Source organism: Ictidomys tridecemlineatus, chromosome 4 (assembly GCF_052094955.1).
Source record: "Ictidomys tridecemlineatus isolate mIctTri1 chromosome 4, mIctTri1.hap1, whole genome shotgun sequence".
Classification (NCBI taxonomy): Eukaryota; Metazoa; Chordata; class Mammalia; order Rodentia; family Sciuridae; genus Ictidomys; species Ictidomys tridecemlineatus.
The window spans coordinates 152376077-152391126 of NC_135480.1; the positions used below are offsets into that span (position 1 = coordinate 152376077).

The following is a 15050-nucleotide window of genomic DNA, read 5'->3' on the forward strand; positions in this document are numbered from 1 at the left end:
ATGCCTCTCAATCCAAAATTTGTACATCTTTATCCTCAACAGATTGACTCACGAACATCACTGTTCTGAAAAATACATCTCCAAATTATTGGAACACGATTTTATAAAAATGCTTAATGCTGTATTGAAATAGATGGCAACAAAAATCTAAAACTACAAATGTGTGAATTACTCTCCAATGTCTTTTTTATGAGTGACACTGTCAAAAATTTTTGAAGTTGATATTCTGCTACCATAATTGATAAAACTTAAAGAAATAATCATGCTCATCAAAAAAGTTACTGTTATACAAATGCCTGTATACTAAAGGAGAAACAAATAAAAAATTCTAATTCTGAAAATAATACAGTGGTCCTTTAGTTACCAGAAATAGTCATATTGAAAAACCTGTAAGAATGTGTGAAAGTTCACAGAATTGGTTTAACCTTAATGTAAATCAATCAGTAACCATGGTAACATCCATTTTCATCTCACTTCAAGAATTTCACCAGCAGAGATAAACTTAGAGACTGCCTTATGATTGCCGTTGTGACAATTAGATCCTTATCCCTTCCTGTATAAAAGGAGATAGTAGGTTTTAGATGTTACTGGTTCCCTTCAAGCTTACTTTCTATGGTTGGCTACTTCAATAAAGTCCAGGAATGTACACGTTCTTCTTCTGTTTGTGTTACTATACTTTCTTGCCAGTCATCAACTCAGAGGCAAAAGTCAGACACATAGTGATGTCTCTCAAATGCATATATGTCAACTGTGATTTTGGACAAAATTAAATTCTCACTGATAGCTTTGGACTTGTTTAGAAATGCAGGCTCTCAGAAACAGGGATCTGAATCTTCACTTTAACAATCCAGGCAAGCTATTTAAAGCTTTCCAAACCAGTTTCTTTATCACTAAACAGGTAGTCCTAAGATTATGAATGTGAAGTGTCCCCCAACTTCTTTCTCACCTTAATTTCTCATCTGCTCAAATTTGCTCCATCTCAATTATATGATGTTTCATAAAATCTCCTCTGACTTCTATTCTTTACAAGAGACAGCTGCAAGTTGCTATAATCTTCTTCCATATTTCTTTCCTTTTTGCTATGGTTGCACCCAAATGTTTTGCTCATGCTTCTTCACCATTATTTCTCAACAATTACTTAGCCATTATTTTCCTAATATCCACCTAAGTGAAATTTTTCTGACTTCCACACATTCTGGACCTTCTTCTCTCTCACACATTTTTAAGTGAATGAAATTAATTTGTGAGAATAACTTCAATGTTCCTATTCTTCACTTTAAAAATACATGTGCATCTTCATGCATTCCTCTTCTACTCTTTCTAAGAAACAGTTTTTTTCCTCCTTGCATTCTTATTTTGAAACCCTCTTGCCCATCCTGAATTACCAGGTGTACTTTATGATTTTTCTAATGACAACCAATTTCTCATTCTCTAGTTGATCTTTCCTTTCAGCCTGTAATTTCAAGCCTTACCTCTCCGGAAGAACTTTGTCCTTGACTGTCCTAACTCTTCAGGCTCTTTTCCATTTTCCTCTTGGGTGAATACTGTACATTTACTTCTTATACGTAATGATATTTTTCTCACCCTAAAAACTCTAATAATACTCTTTACTGAATATCTCCAATGATGCTGGGACATCAATCCCAAGTTCCCTTTAAAGTCATCATCACCCTGGAGCATTTGCAGCATGCAATGAATGTTAAACACTTCTTCCTTCATAAAAGTCACTTCTTCCAGAGATTCCATCACTGCCTTCTTGTGTATTCTTACATTTTTGTTTGTTTTCATATTTTGATGATATGTTCTTATTGCCTTTGCCTTGTGTTTCTTCCTTTTCAAGCATGTTTAAATGCAGACAATTTTTCTGCCCATCCTTGCTTAGTGATAGACACAATGGACAGGGACCCAGCTGTGCCTGGGAATTTTTAATGAATACATGAGTCAATACGTGAACATATTTTACAATATTCTTCTCCTTTCTACATGTTCCTATTGAAACTTACCTTTAAAAATTTGGTTTTCAATTATCAGTTTTATAGGAAATATTTTTCAAAACAACATTTCTAGATCTGACTGTACTTCTTGGTTCAAGTCCTACTTTCTAAACTTCTGACTAGATAGTTCTGCCTACACATTCCCCAATTGTCCTGAACGAAAAATACTCAAAACAAAATGTATCCCCTTGATGCCAAAACCAATATTGCTTTCTAGATTCTTACTTTCTGTCACTGACACTTTGAACTTAAACCAAAAAAAAAGCTATTACTGACTCTTTTTTTTCCCCTTCAATCTCCTTATCCACTCACTTATCAAGCTCAGCAATTCTACTTCTGAACTCTTTGTGGAAATAAAGTCCACCTGCATGTGAATAAACCGAGCTATTTGTTTGTAGTTGGCTTCTGCAAGGGAGTCAGACATTGTCGCTTGCTTGGCATGGACCCACTGGTAGGTAGGGGAACAGCAAAGGGTGACAGTGAAAGAGGAAAGGCTCTGATGGGAGACTGTTAGCACAGGGAAGACAGAGGTGGGATAACTGGAAGCAGAGCAACTTCTGAGATTTGTTTGGGAAGCATATTTGTCTTTCTCTGGTTGGTCCTGCAAGGACATGGAGGCTAGAATAGGGAAACTGGCAGTCATTGATCTGAAAATGGCCTGCAGGTCTTGATCACCCAGAGCCAAGGGCTGCAGAGTTTGTGGTATGATTTCCTAGGATGGGTGCTGAAGAAGCCATAGGTCATAAATGGTCTGGCTTCTCTATTTGCATATTCAGGCTCCTGTATCTCACTGCCCTACCACCACCTTCCAATCCCAGGGCCATCCTTCAATTTAGGCAGTGGTTACATTGTGTACTACTTTATTCACCTCTTAAGAGCAGACTCTCAGATCCTCCCACACCCAAAGAAGAGTAGAGTACCACATGCATATAGTTCAGTGAATAATTGTTAATACAAACATTTAATATAATTAGCTTAATGGGAATTATTATGTGATCATGTATCCACAGAAAAGTCATAATCTTATGAATTGAATTTTGTGTATCAAAGCACTTGTTTTCTTTTAAATAATGAAAATATTTTTTGTTGAACAATTCTGTTCCTTGCAGTTGTCAATTGTCCAAAATGAAATCTACATACAGTATATTAAAAATAATTTAGTTAGTCTCAGGGACGACATTATTTTTCATACTTCTTTGAGGTAAAAAGCATTTTCTTTGTTCAACTACTTAAATATCATTTTAAAATTAGTGTTATGGTTTAGATAGGTGGTGTCTCACACACAAAAAAATTAGGAGGTAATGTAGGATTGTTCAGTGGTTAAATGATTAGACTATTAGAGCTATGACCTCATCAGTGGAGTAATCCATTTTGATGAATTAATAATTTGAAAAGATTACTGAGTGGTCACTGGAGACAGCTGAGGTGTGACTACAGGAAGCATGCCACTAGGGCTGTGCCCCTAGGTATTATATTTTGTCATGGCTCCTTGTTGACTTTCTCTGCTTCCTGACTACCACAAGCTAAATAGCTTTCCTTCACACCAAACATTTCTACCATGATGCTTTGCCTCCTCTTGGGCTCAGAAGAGTGGAGTTGGCTAACCATGAACGGAACCTCTGAAATCATGAGCCCAAAATAAATTTTTCCTCCTCTAAGTTGTTTTTGCCAGATACTTAGGTCACAGTGACAAAAAGTTGACTAACACAAATAGTAAAACCTATGAACGTTTGCATGTTTTTCTATCACTTTCAGAGGCTGCACGTTGATAAGTAGAAGGCATTTCTTGGATACCATGTTGATTTTTAGCCCTTTGTACACCTAAGCTATTCTGATGTATGCCTATCAAAAATAAAGGAAAAAAAATAGATAGTCTTTAATATCATTTCTGTAATCTCTGATTTCATTAGCATTTTGAGACTGAATACATTTTATTAGAATTAAGATTCGAATATAATCCTATTCCTCTTTATCTGTCAATAAGTATTTATTGAATACCTAACATGTTTCTAAGTTCCATATCAGATACCGGGAAGCGTGAAGCACCAGCTCTTCCTATGTTGCTAATATAAGGAAGCCAATCTATCATAGCAGTGTTGAATAACCCAAGATGAGGGAAAATATGTGAAAATACATGTATATAAAAGACAAAGTATATGACACAAGTATCATTGCTGAACATAATGAAAGAGGAGAAATTTACAAAAAGAAAACCAATATTCCTTCAGGAATTAATCACTATTCTAGCTGCATTTCATCTGGTAATTTGTTCAGGTTTCTGTAATACTCATAATCAATAGTAATTGAATAGTTATAGTTGATAAGCAGTAATGTTGAAAGCAAACACATGTAGAAATTGCATGTGTTCTAGGATTTTTCATACATTTGCCCATTTAATCCTCCTAAGAACTCTAAGTGGCAGGTTCTTCTACTTTATCTATTTTATAGATAAATTAACTTAGGAACAGAACAGTTAAATAACTTGCCCAAAGGCATGAATCTCGTTAAAAGAGGAGACTGATAATGATATAGTTTTATATGCTGTTAGAATTTTTATGAGGTAATTTAGTTGGAGCACCCACTGCAGTGACTGATTCTGCATCTGCCCAATCAACATCAGTTTACTTCATTCCAACTAAGTAGGAGTTACTTAATCTTCTCAAACTTCAGAGTATACCAGAATGGCCAGAGGGCTTGGTAATACCCAGATGTATGAGTAATTTTCCTAGCTTTTCTGATTTAATAGGTTGGAAGTAGTACCCCCCAAATCTGTATTTCTAACAAGTCTCCTAGTGATGTAAATACTGCTGACCGAAGGACTTTGTGAATTCCTGACCTGGTATTTACTAAAGAGAATTACCTCTCACCAGAAGCTGACTCCCAGTGTTCATTCTCAAAGACTGTTTTAAGAATAAGTAAAGATTTACACAAACAGATTAAAAGAAAGACAAATACAGATACTAGTGAAATTATAAAGTTACCTTGTGTGTATGTGCATGTGCAAACATATAACAACAAATCGAATCATTATGTATGACTATAACACACCAATAAAAAATGTAGAAAGGGGAGAAATAACTTTAAAAAAATTAAAAACAAAAAAAAGAGAGAAAAATCATCAATGAAATTGTCAAGAAAAAGTCCCAGAACCAAAGAAAGCAAATTTCCAAATTAAAAGGGCTCACTAGGTAAATCAGAACAATGGACAAATATAGAACCAAAGCACAGTCTTGTGATGTTTCAGAATACAGAGGATCAGATCTGAGTTAAAAAATAAAATTACACAGACACAATAAAAGAAGGAGGTCAAATACAGATTGGATAGTAACATAAAAACATGTCAATGTACATTATTTCCATGTTGAATAATCAAGCCTGCTTAAAAAGAGGCATTTCTACTCCAGGTTTTTTAAAGATCAGGACACCAAAGACATTAAGGTTAAGTATTCTGGCAGAAGTTATATTAAAATCCTAGAGAAATGGTTGAAACTAGAATTTAGAAATGTGAAATTTCAGCATGCAACCCAGTTCATTTATCTACTTTGTATTCTTGCAGAATTAAAATAATCTGCCAAGGTTAAAAAGTGTGTCACACTTCACCCCCAAAGGGAAGCAGCAGAAGACCGAAGATACCTTCCTCTGAGATCTCTCTTTTCAACAAGAAACACTTCATCTTTGGCAGTATATACAGATGTATTAAATATGTTTTATAAAGGTCAGCTTGCTCTGAAACTTGAAATAAGAACTTGACATGATGGGTCTACAAATCCGGCTAAATCTTATACAGCTCTAAAATATTTAAATGCAGAACATTCTTCGGAGACTATGAACAACAGATTTTATTCACAACATGGGCCTTCTATCCTTGCAGTTTCTGTGCCTGAAAATCTCAGCAACTGCTGAAATATTCAGAAAGATGTGTTTTATCAAAAATAATTGTGATTTTTGGTATCAACTGCATAAAAATATTGAAGGAACAAAAAATAACAACAAAAAAACCTACTGCATTTGTTCTCTAACTTGGGTTAAGGATACTCCTACAGCAACTTCAGGTAAATACCTATAAAATACCTATTAGGTGTCAACCAAGGGTATGCAAAAAGATGAATTATGGGACTTTAAATTATGTTCATAATTCTGATTCTATGAAACTATAGCAAATGTTATCCACTAGACTTTTAGTTCTCTGTATTTTTCATTGCTTAACCACAGATAAACAAATTCATTGCTATCAGTAGAACAAAATTTGTGGATACCATTTATAGTAGGATGTCCTGATAAAACATACAAGGCAATAATTGCAATATGCTTATATTAATGAAGTATTTATTGCTTATATAAAATTAAAATTTAGAAAGGCATTTTGGCATTTTTTTCCTAAATCTAACAACATTTAAGCTTCTTTACTAGACTGTGGCTTTGCAGTTTAATACAAAATTCCTCTATGTGAGTGGCACCCACAAGATTCCCAATGGATCAGTAATGAAGCAAGCTACTGGTTACCAAAATGTTCTCATCCGTGTTATGCTTGGAACATTTCCTCTGATTCCTGTTTTAGCATCTTGCTTTTTTTCCCCTAAACTCTAAGATAGTCTAAAAACTAACTTGCAATATTTAACTGTTTCTTAAATATAAATTACATATGTTACATTATATATGTTTATATAATATGTAATTACATATAATGTGTTTTATGTGAGCATTATTAAAAAATGGAAAGTAAGTTTTGTTTCCTAAATGTCTTTCCCTGTTTTAAAAGTTCTTTTGTTATTTTAAATTAGGATATAAGTTCTCTTTTTCTTATATCATTTTTAGATATAGGAAAAAAATCTACTGATACATAACAATTAAAGGAAATTGTGTTTCTGACTCTTGACTAAACTCATGGAAAGTGGGATTTTTCTCAGGTACTTAATCAGCAATCTATGTCAACATTGAGCACATAGTGTTCCATTGCTACTTCAAACCCAGTCATATCAGCATTAAATAGCTTTTAGGGTAATTATGACTAATATTCACAGTATAGCACTACAATTTATGAGTTATTGGGTTTACATTTAAATCTGAAATGCCATGAGTTGTAAGCCCTACCATTGTTTTATAACACACTACAAAAGAAAAAAGTAGGTAAATTTTATATATATAGTAAACAGAAACCACCCCTCTATCAGTAGATGATGGAGTCAGTTTAAGAGCAAGTGAAATAGGCTCAAGCATACAGGACTTATGACAGTAGAAACTTTGACACATTTTTCTGGAGGTCACATGGCAATACCTATTTGAAGCTCAAAACTACTCATACATTCTGACTGTAATTCCTCTTACCTAGAACACAGTGAGCAAACATTTAGGAGCAAATAGATATTTATTTTAGGTGTATGTGTGTGTGTGTGTGTGTGAGAGAGAGAGAGAGAGAGAGAGAGAGAGAGAGAGACAGACAGACAGACAGACAGACAGACAGACAGAGACACAGAGACACACAGAGAGATACACAGGATTGAATACAGGGATATTGGAGTACTCTGCTCTTGGCTACATTCCCAATCTCTCTACTCCTTTTTTGGGGACAGGTCTTGAACTTTGGACACTTCTGCCTAAATCTCTCAAGTAGTTGGGATTATAGAACATGCACCACAACCTTAGACAAGCAAATAGATTCTTAATAAGAACATTCATAAAGTAAAATTCAAATAGAAATAAAATCCAGCTGGAAAAATATATTGTGAAATGTGCAGTGATTATATTTCCATTTTTTGAAACATACCACAAACAAGACTCATAGAGCAACTGCCATTTTACAATTATTCTTATATAATATATCAAAAGCACTTTTCTATATTATAACAGAATGTGAGCTCCCCATAGGAAGGTCTTTTTCATTAATACATCCTAAGTTGTTTCCCATGGTTTAACACATAGTGCACAAGAAATATTTGTAAGGCATTCCAATACCTGTAATGTGTGGTTCAAGCTTATAAAAACAGCATGTAAAGAACACTGACAATATGATCTCAAACTATTCGTACATGAACATTATCTGTATTCTTATTTCTATTGTATCCTATAGATCATATTTTTATAATGTAATGCATTTACTAATCAGAAATCTAAAGTATGTCACTTTAAAAATAACAGTCCTATTTTATGAGACTTTCAAGGTAAGGTAACTGATATTTTATTATTCTAAAATGAAAAAATGTTATATACTGAAGAATAAGTTTAAATCATAGGTAGAAATCTTAGCTGACATCCTATACATTGCTTTTTTAAATTTAGAAATGAAAACAATTCCCCCCAATCCTTAGATTGCATCTGATCTTCGCTTGGTTTGTAAGAGTTCTCCACAGATTAATAATATTGGTCATTTGTTAAACACATGATTCATTTTCTCAGATTGGCATTGGCTTTGGTTATCATGATTTGGAGGCAAAGTAGATATAAAGTTTTACATAATAAAACACATATTGGTCTCTATTTTCGTATCTTAATTAGAATACTTTCTATAGTAAGCTAATTGACTCCTTAAAGATATCCACACCCTAATCTCTGGATACTGTAAACATTAGCTTACATGGTAGAAGTGACTTCAGAGATCCAATGAAGAGTAATCATCATAAAATAGGGAGACTATCTGCGTATGTCCAATCTAACCATGTGAATCCTTAAATAGGAGAAGAGTTTTCTCTGGCTACAGTTAGATAGAAAAGTCAGAGAAGTTTAGTGTAAGAAAAGGGCAACCTACCACCCCTTGAGGTATAGGGACATATGGAAGGATGAGCGGGAATGTGGGAAGCCTTTAGGAACAAAGACCAATCTGTATGACAGCCATCAAGGATGCGGGCTCTGTCTTATAACTCCATGGAAGCAATTAAGGCCAACAGGCAGAATGACCTTAGACACAAATTCACTTCACAGCCTCCAAAAAGGAAAGCAGCACTGCAGATAGCCAGACACTGCCTTGTGGGATTCTACCCAGAGGCCCAGCCAAGTCAGACTGTGCTCAAACTTCTGACCTACAAAATGTTGATTTAATGAAAGGGTGTTGTTTTAAAATTCTGAATTTGAGACAGTATATTATGGCAGGAATTTTTTTTTAAATACCCTAATACACTTTCATTAAAGTGAGTTTATAAATATTTAGCTATGCCTTCTCTAGTACCTTTCAGTTTTATTTTTTTTTTTGCATTTAAATATTTTAAATATTTGTAATTAAGTTCTGTTTTATGTCATTTTCAATATGGACTTAAAAATATTTGTTCCCCAAATTATTTAGTCATTGTTATAACACCTGTTATAAAATAACTGGAGAATCATTTTCCCCACTGATTTGACATGAACCTTTAAATGATACAAAATCTTAAGTATAATTATGGCATTTTACTTAATTTACATTCTGTTCTGTTTCCTTGCAGTATGGGTGTTTGTATGAATGAAGCATAGATAATAACAGGATAAAACAAAATGTGAAACTGTCTTTGTGTTTCTTTATGTTTATAGGATCAGATATAATTTCAAAACTACTTGAAGTACAAAGTCCCAGTCTGTCCAGTATAAATGAAGAGGGACATTGTAGGATACATTATTTGACAGACGACAAAGGAAAAAAAATAGTAAATTATTTATTATGAGAGAGGAGTTAAACATGGAGCAATCAATCTGAAAAATTTTCTCCTATAGCCAAAACCCAGGAGGTTTACATTCCCTTCCCCATTCCCCACTCTTGCAAGAAATATCAATTCTCTAGTAAATGCAGTGAATTTCTTTCCCCACAGCAAACAAGCAAAGACAGGAATTAGTTTACTTGAGGGATTGCAAGGACTGATATAGTGTCAATAGCAGCAGGAGTGTACAATGATAGAGTTAACAATAATAAAGACTCAGAATGTTTACCACTTGCTTTCAGAGGAGGAGGATTTCCTATAGGATGGCCACACAAAATCATTCACTCTTTTTCTGATGTAAACTGAGGACTTGTTTTGTTTTTATTTCCTTGTCTTTGTTCCTTTCTGGCGCAAGGAATGCAAATACTATATGTAACAGGTACGTGCATATCAAATACTATATCTTATCTATTTGCCTATTAAAGGGTCTGACTACTGAAAAATCTATGTCCTTTGTTGTTGTTGTTACTTGGACTCTAACAGTCCATAGAAGAGTTTTATGGGAATGTGTTGTATAAGGTGACAAGGAGTGCTTTGAAGTCCATGCTGATCATGTGAGAGGAGTCACCACAGATTGTAGTGGACTAGAGAACAAATGCAAATGATCAGGTGTGGAAATATTTCCACACAGCATCCCAAGACCTTAGTAAATTTTCCCAAGGGAGGAGACTCTATCCAGAAGTTCAGAACTAGATTACAACCAAAACAAAAGTCATGAGGAAGTTTAGTCATTTTCCACCTGATCTTTAGCTTTCATCAGAGTAAGAACCACTGGTCATCTAACTTTCACCTTGAGAAAGCATCCCTTCTTGAGCACACTACTCTACCCACTGACTAAGTAGGAGGTGTAACCCCCTTTGTGACTTAACTCAGTACCCTTCCATTACCCAATGAAGACACCTGCAATCTTAGGAAAGGTGACAGAACCCTGGCTATAGACAGACATGGTAGCACAGGACAGCACAGTGGCCCTTGGATGTGGTCAATGACTATAGTTAATAATCTGGTTATTACAATTCTATAGTATCTATGGCACTGAAACTGTCAGGTCAATATGGAATCATTGTGGAAGACAAAAGAAGAGCCCTTGATATTCTAATGCAAGAAGTTATTTAAAAATGAAATTTGAAGATAAGCAAATCAAGAGACTTTTCCAAAGATACTTCTTTCACAGTATTTTGTCAATTCCCTGGATGGGTTAAAAAATGGAGTGAATGTAAGATAACATTCCATAGTATCCATTGCATAGAATTTTGCTTTTGGTATGACCACATGAGCACACAGATTCTTTTGCAAGTGTCTGTGTTTAACTAAGCAAAGATATTTTCAATTAGACATAACCAAAGTACCTATATTATGTGTGAGCAAAGGAGGACACATATGTACATTATCTATCATTATGCTTAAGGTAAACAGATAATTTTTACTTAATGTTTAATCTAATGTGTGGGCCAAAAGCCAAGCACAAAAGAAATAGGTAATATCTTTACTGAATATTTCTAGGCAGAGAGGCCAGATAAAATAAATAGCATATCAATAGAATAATTCCTAAAGAAGAATCTTGTGTGTTCTGCATGTTACACATGTATTATATATAAACACCTTTATATATTCAATAAAATATTCAGAGGTACCCTTTGTATTTCCTTAATGGTTTTTGGAAGGGTGACCTCATACTGTATTATTTTTCATTGTTCACTGTGTAGGAAATCTTATCTTTTTATTTAGAGAGGTCAACTGTTATTGTTAATATACAGAAATAGTTTTAAACTCTCACCATCACCTCATATATCATTTGTGAAGTTGGCCTCATTTTTCTAAGTCTAGCCAAATGTACAAGAAATGATTGATTGCCAGATGATGCAGTGACAAGTAAAAAGCTGACATCATATAGTCTACAATGTGATTAAATATTAAAAATGTTATTGTGTGAGCTTGTCCATAACCTTCTAGCCAGTATCTGAAGAACCTAGGAGACTTATGCATATGGATAGGACAGTAAATTGAACTACTGTTAGCTTAAATTCATCCTAAATGTTTGAATATTAAGAGAGATAAAAATATAAAACACATTCTTTCCTCAATTTAAAATGTCTTTTAGAATTATAAATTACTAAGTATGATATCATTTATAAATCATACAAGTAGGTACACAAGATTAATCATTAGAGAAATTTGAATCCAAAGTTTTGGCAAGATTATTCTGCTCTCAAGAATTTGCATAAGTCAGAGTAAGAAAATGCTTCAGGACTGAGGAAGAAGTAAGTAATTAACAGGAGGGAAGATCCACTGATTTCTGTCCAGGAAGATGTAGGTAGATAGGAAGTTCCCAGCAGTCACTGAAAAATAATAATCAAATTAAGGTAAAAGAGAGAATAATCTTAAATATCAACCTAATTTCTAATACTTTGGCAGTGGGACATGGGGAGAGGGAACCAAATCTTAACTAAAAGCCAAATGTGGGCAAAGAGTAAAGGAAAACACATGCCACCAGAAACTTCTTCCACTGCAGAATATCAGCCATCCAAGAGGGAAAAGAAAAACCAAAACTTTGAATAAAGTTAAAGACCTTTATTGCTCTATTGAGAAAAGCATGTTGATTCTGTGTATTGAAGAACATTTTGTTCTTGAAACTGCCTAAAAAGTAATGGGAACTGGCTTAAATTCCAATGAGGAATGAAGAACTAGTTCTCCACATTAGTCATGAAGGAAAAAAAAGTGTGTGTGTATATGTGTGTATATATATGTGTGTATATATATATATATATATATATATATATGTATGTGTGTGTGTGTGTATACATATACACATATATATACACATACATACACACACACACACACACACATGCGCGCATGCGCGCACACACACACACACACACACACACACATACAGTGAAGCTGCCTTGGGATGTTCAACATGATGATTTCAGAAATAGAGTATATTAGAGAAATTAAGAGCAAAGGGACTGTAGAACTGTAAAACTAAAGCAAAGACTGATTTGGTAAAGCTGGGGAAAGTTTACAGTATCCAATAGAGAAGGCAAGAAACAGGATAATAAAAACAGGATAATATCTTTTTCATGGTGAAAAAGATATGCATTGGATGACAGCAGAAAAGTTTCAACTCAGTAGTGCAGATGGATGGTAAGATCTGGTATGTAAGAAACAGATAATAATATACACATGAGAAATTCCAAAGTAAAATAGGGAAATAAGAAATGTTACAATGAATATCAAATTTTGAATAAGCAGTATTAAAATAATACAATCTTGTCATGATTTTCTTTGTTACACAAACTAATACTTTTTTGTTAGTATCTTATATTTTTCTCTGTCACTACTATTCACAAAAAGGTTAAACACAAAAGCCAGGCATTTAAAGACATGTTATGGATTAGCTATCATGAGATATCCCCCAAAAGCTCACCTGTGAGACAATGAAAGAATGTTTAAATCTGAAAGTATTAGATTATCCTTAACCTATCAGTGCATTAATCCTGTGAAAGAGATTAACTGGGCGGTAACTGCAGACAGGTAGGGTGTGGCTGGAGGAGGTGGGTCTTTGGGGGCGTGCCTTTGTGATAAGTATTTTGTCCCTAAACTCTCTGTTTACTGGTAGCCATGTTCTGAGCTACTTTCCTCCACCACACTCTTCTGCCATGATGTTCTACTACACCTAGTACATGGGAAACGCAGACAGTTATCTAATAACTGAGACCTCTGAAGCTGGAAACCCAAATAAACTTTCCTTCTCTAAAATTGTTCTTGTCGGGTCTTTTGGTCCCAGCAATATAAAAGCTGAGTAAAAGATGACCTCTTTCCTGAAAACTCTCCTGCCACTTGCTCAGGACTTGAGCTGCACGTGGTTTGGGAGCACATTGTTCATCACTATCCCACTACTCCATCAATATCAAGAGCCTCACAGTTAAAGTCTCTGCTTCCACCACAGTATGGAGATGCAGGAAGAAAGGGTGGAGAGGTTAGCAATGAGAAAGTGACTCTCTTTCTTCCAGCTGGACAGACTTGAACATCAGGAGTAGATTAAAGCTTCCCTTCATTGCCTGGAACAAGATCCCTTGTATACTATACAACATGGTCTGCTGAATGAACAAAAGGGAAAATGGGAATGAGGAGTAGGAATAGAAAAAGAGAAGAGGGAGAAGAGAATGGAGAGGAAAGCTGTCCTTCACGGTTCTCTCTTGAACTCCTTATCCTTAGAAACCACTGCCCGTCTTCAGAAGACAACTCTACTTTAATAAAAAGGTCATTTTCAATGAAATAATTAAAAATACAATTTTCATGATAGAAAAATATTATGGAAAATTTGTAAAATAGATTTTTTTTTTCTGTTTTCATTTGGTGGTGCTGGGCATTAAACCTAGGTTTCATGCTGTTAGTCAACTCCCTACCACTGAACTATGTATACACCCATCCCTAAAAATGAAAGTTTTGAGGCAACTACTATAATCCTTGTGATAAACACTTTTCTAGATGTTTTGGAAGTTCTAAGTCCCAAGCCTTAAGTGTGTTAAAGCTATGTACAAATTTATATCCATTTCAAATTACTATTACAGAAAGCCAAGATGGGTAAACTCTTTGGGAAGTTGTTGGGGGTGGAAACCTGGGCTTTATGCATGCCAAGCCACACACACTATCACTGAACTATATCCCAGCTGATAAATTTTAAATGCCATTTCCTCCTTTGTCACACCTTCTAGTACTGAAAGCTCCTCCTAGTGGTGTATAAAAGTGATTTATATGGAGGTCATTTGAGTTGAATTCTGGCCTCATCACTTCTTGGTTGGGCCATCTTGGAAAATGAGTTTTTGAGCTTTAGTACTTTTTATCCTCTGTCCCCTGCCCAATATTTAGCTCCACATAATTCTTAGTCTCTAAACCCCATAAATTTTCAACTGATGAATGAAAATAATTTTTTCTCATTAGCAACATAATATGCATAATAATATTCTGGCTTTTGCTTTTGTGTACTTTCCCCCTATCTATCTATGTATCTATGTGTGTGTATATACATCTATATATAACTATATAGATATATAGATATCCATCTATAGATAGATGTATATAGATATAGCCATTCTAGCCATATGGTGATTAGGCTTTAGAATATTATTTAGTATCTACACCTCCAAACAATAAATAATTATTACTACATTTCTGGAATCCAGTAATAGATGACATTTCTTGAGTGTTTTAAGTTCCAGCCACAATGCCAAAATATCACCTTTTTATTATCTTAATGAGTGCTATAACAATGCATAAACTAGGAACACTTTAAACAACTATTTGGAAGCTAAAATGAACATACCCTTTGGTAAGCCAACTGATATTTTTAGTAGATGTCTGAATTGGGATTTTTAACCAATACCAAGCA

The 15050-nt window shown here is 34.4% G+C and overlaps 1 protein-coding gene across 49 annotated transcripts in view; it reads right to left on the minus strand.

The window, feature by feature from the left end:
- Ptprd (protein tyrosine phosphatase receptor type D) overlaps positions 1-15050 on the minus strand; it is a 2128582-nt gene that overhangs the window by 1182966 nt on the left and 930566 nt on the right. The window lies entirely within an intron of this gene.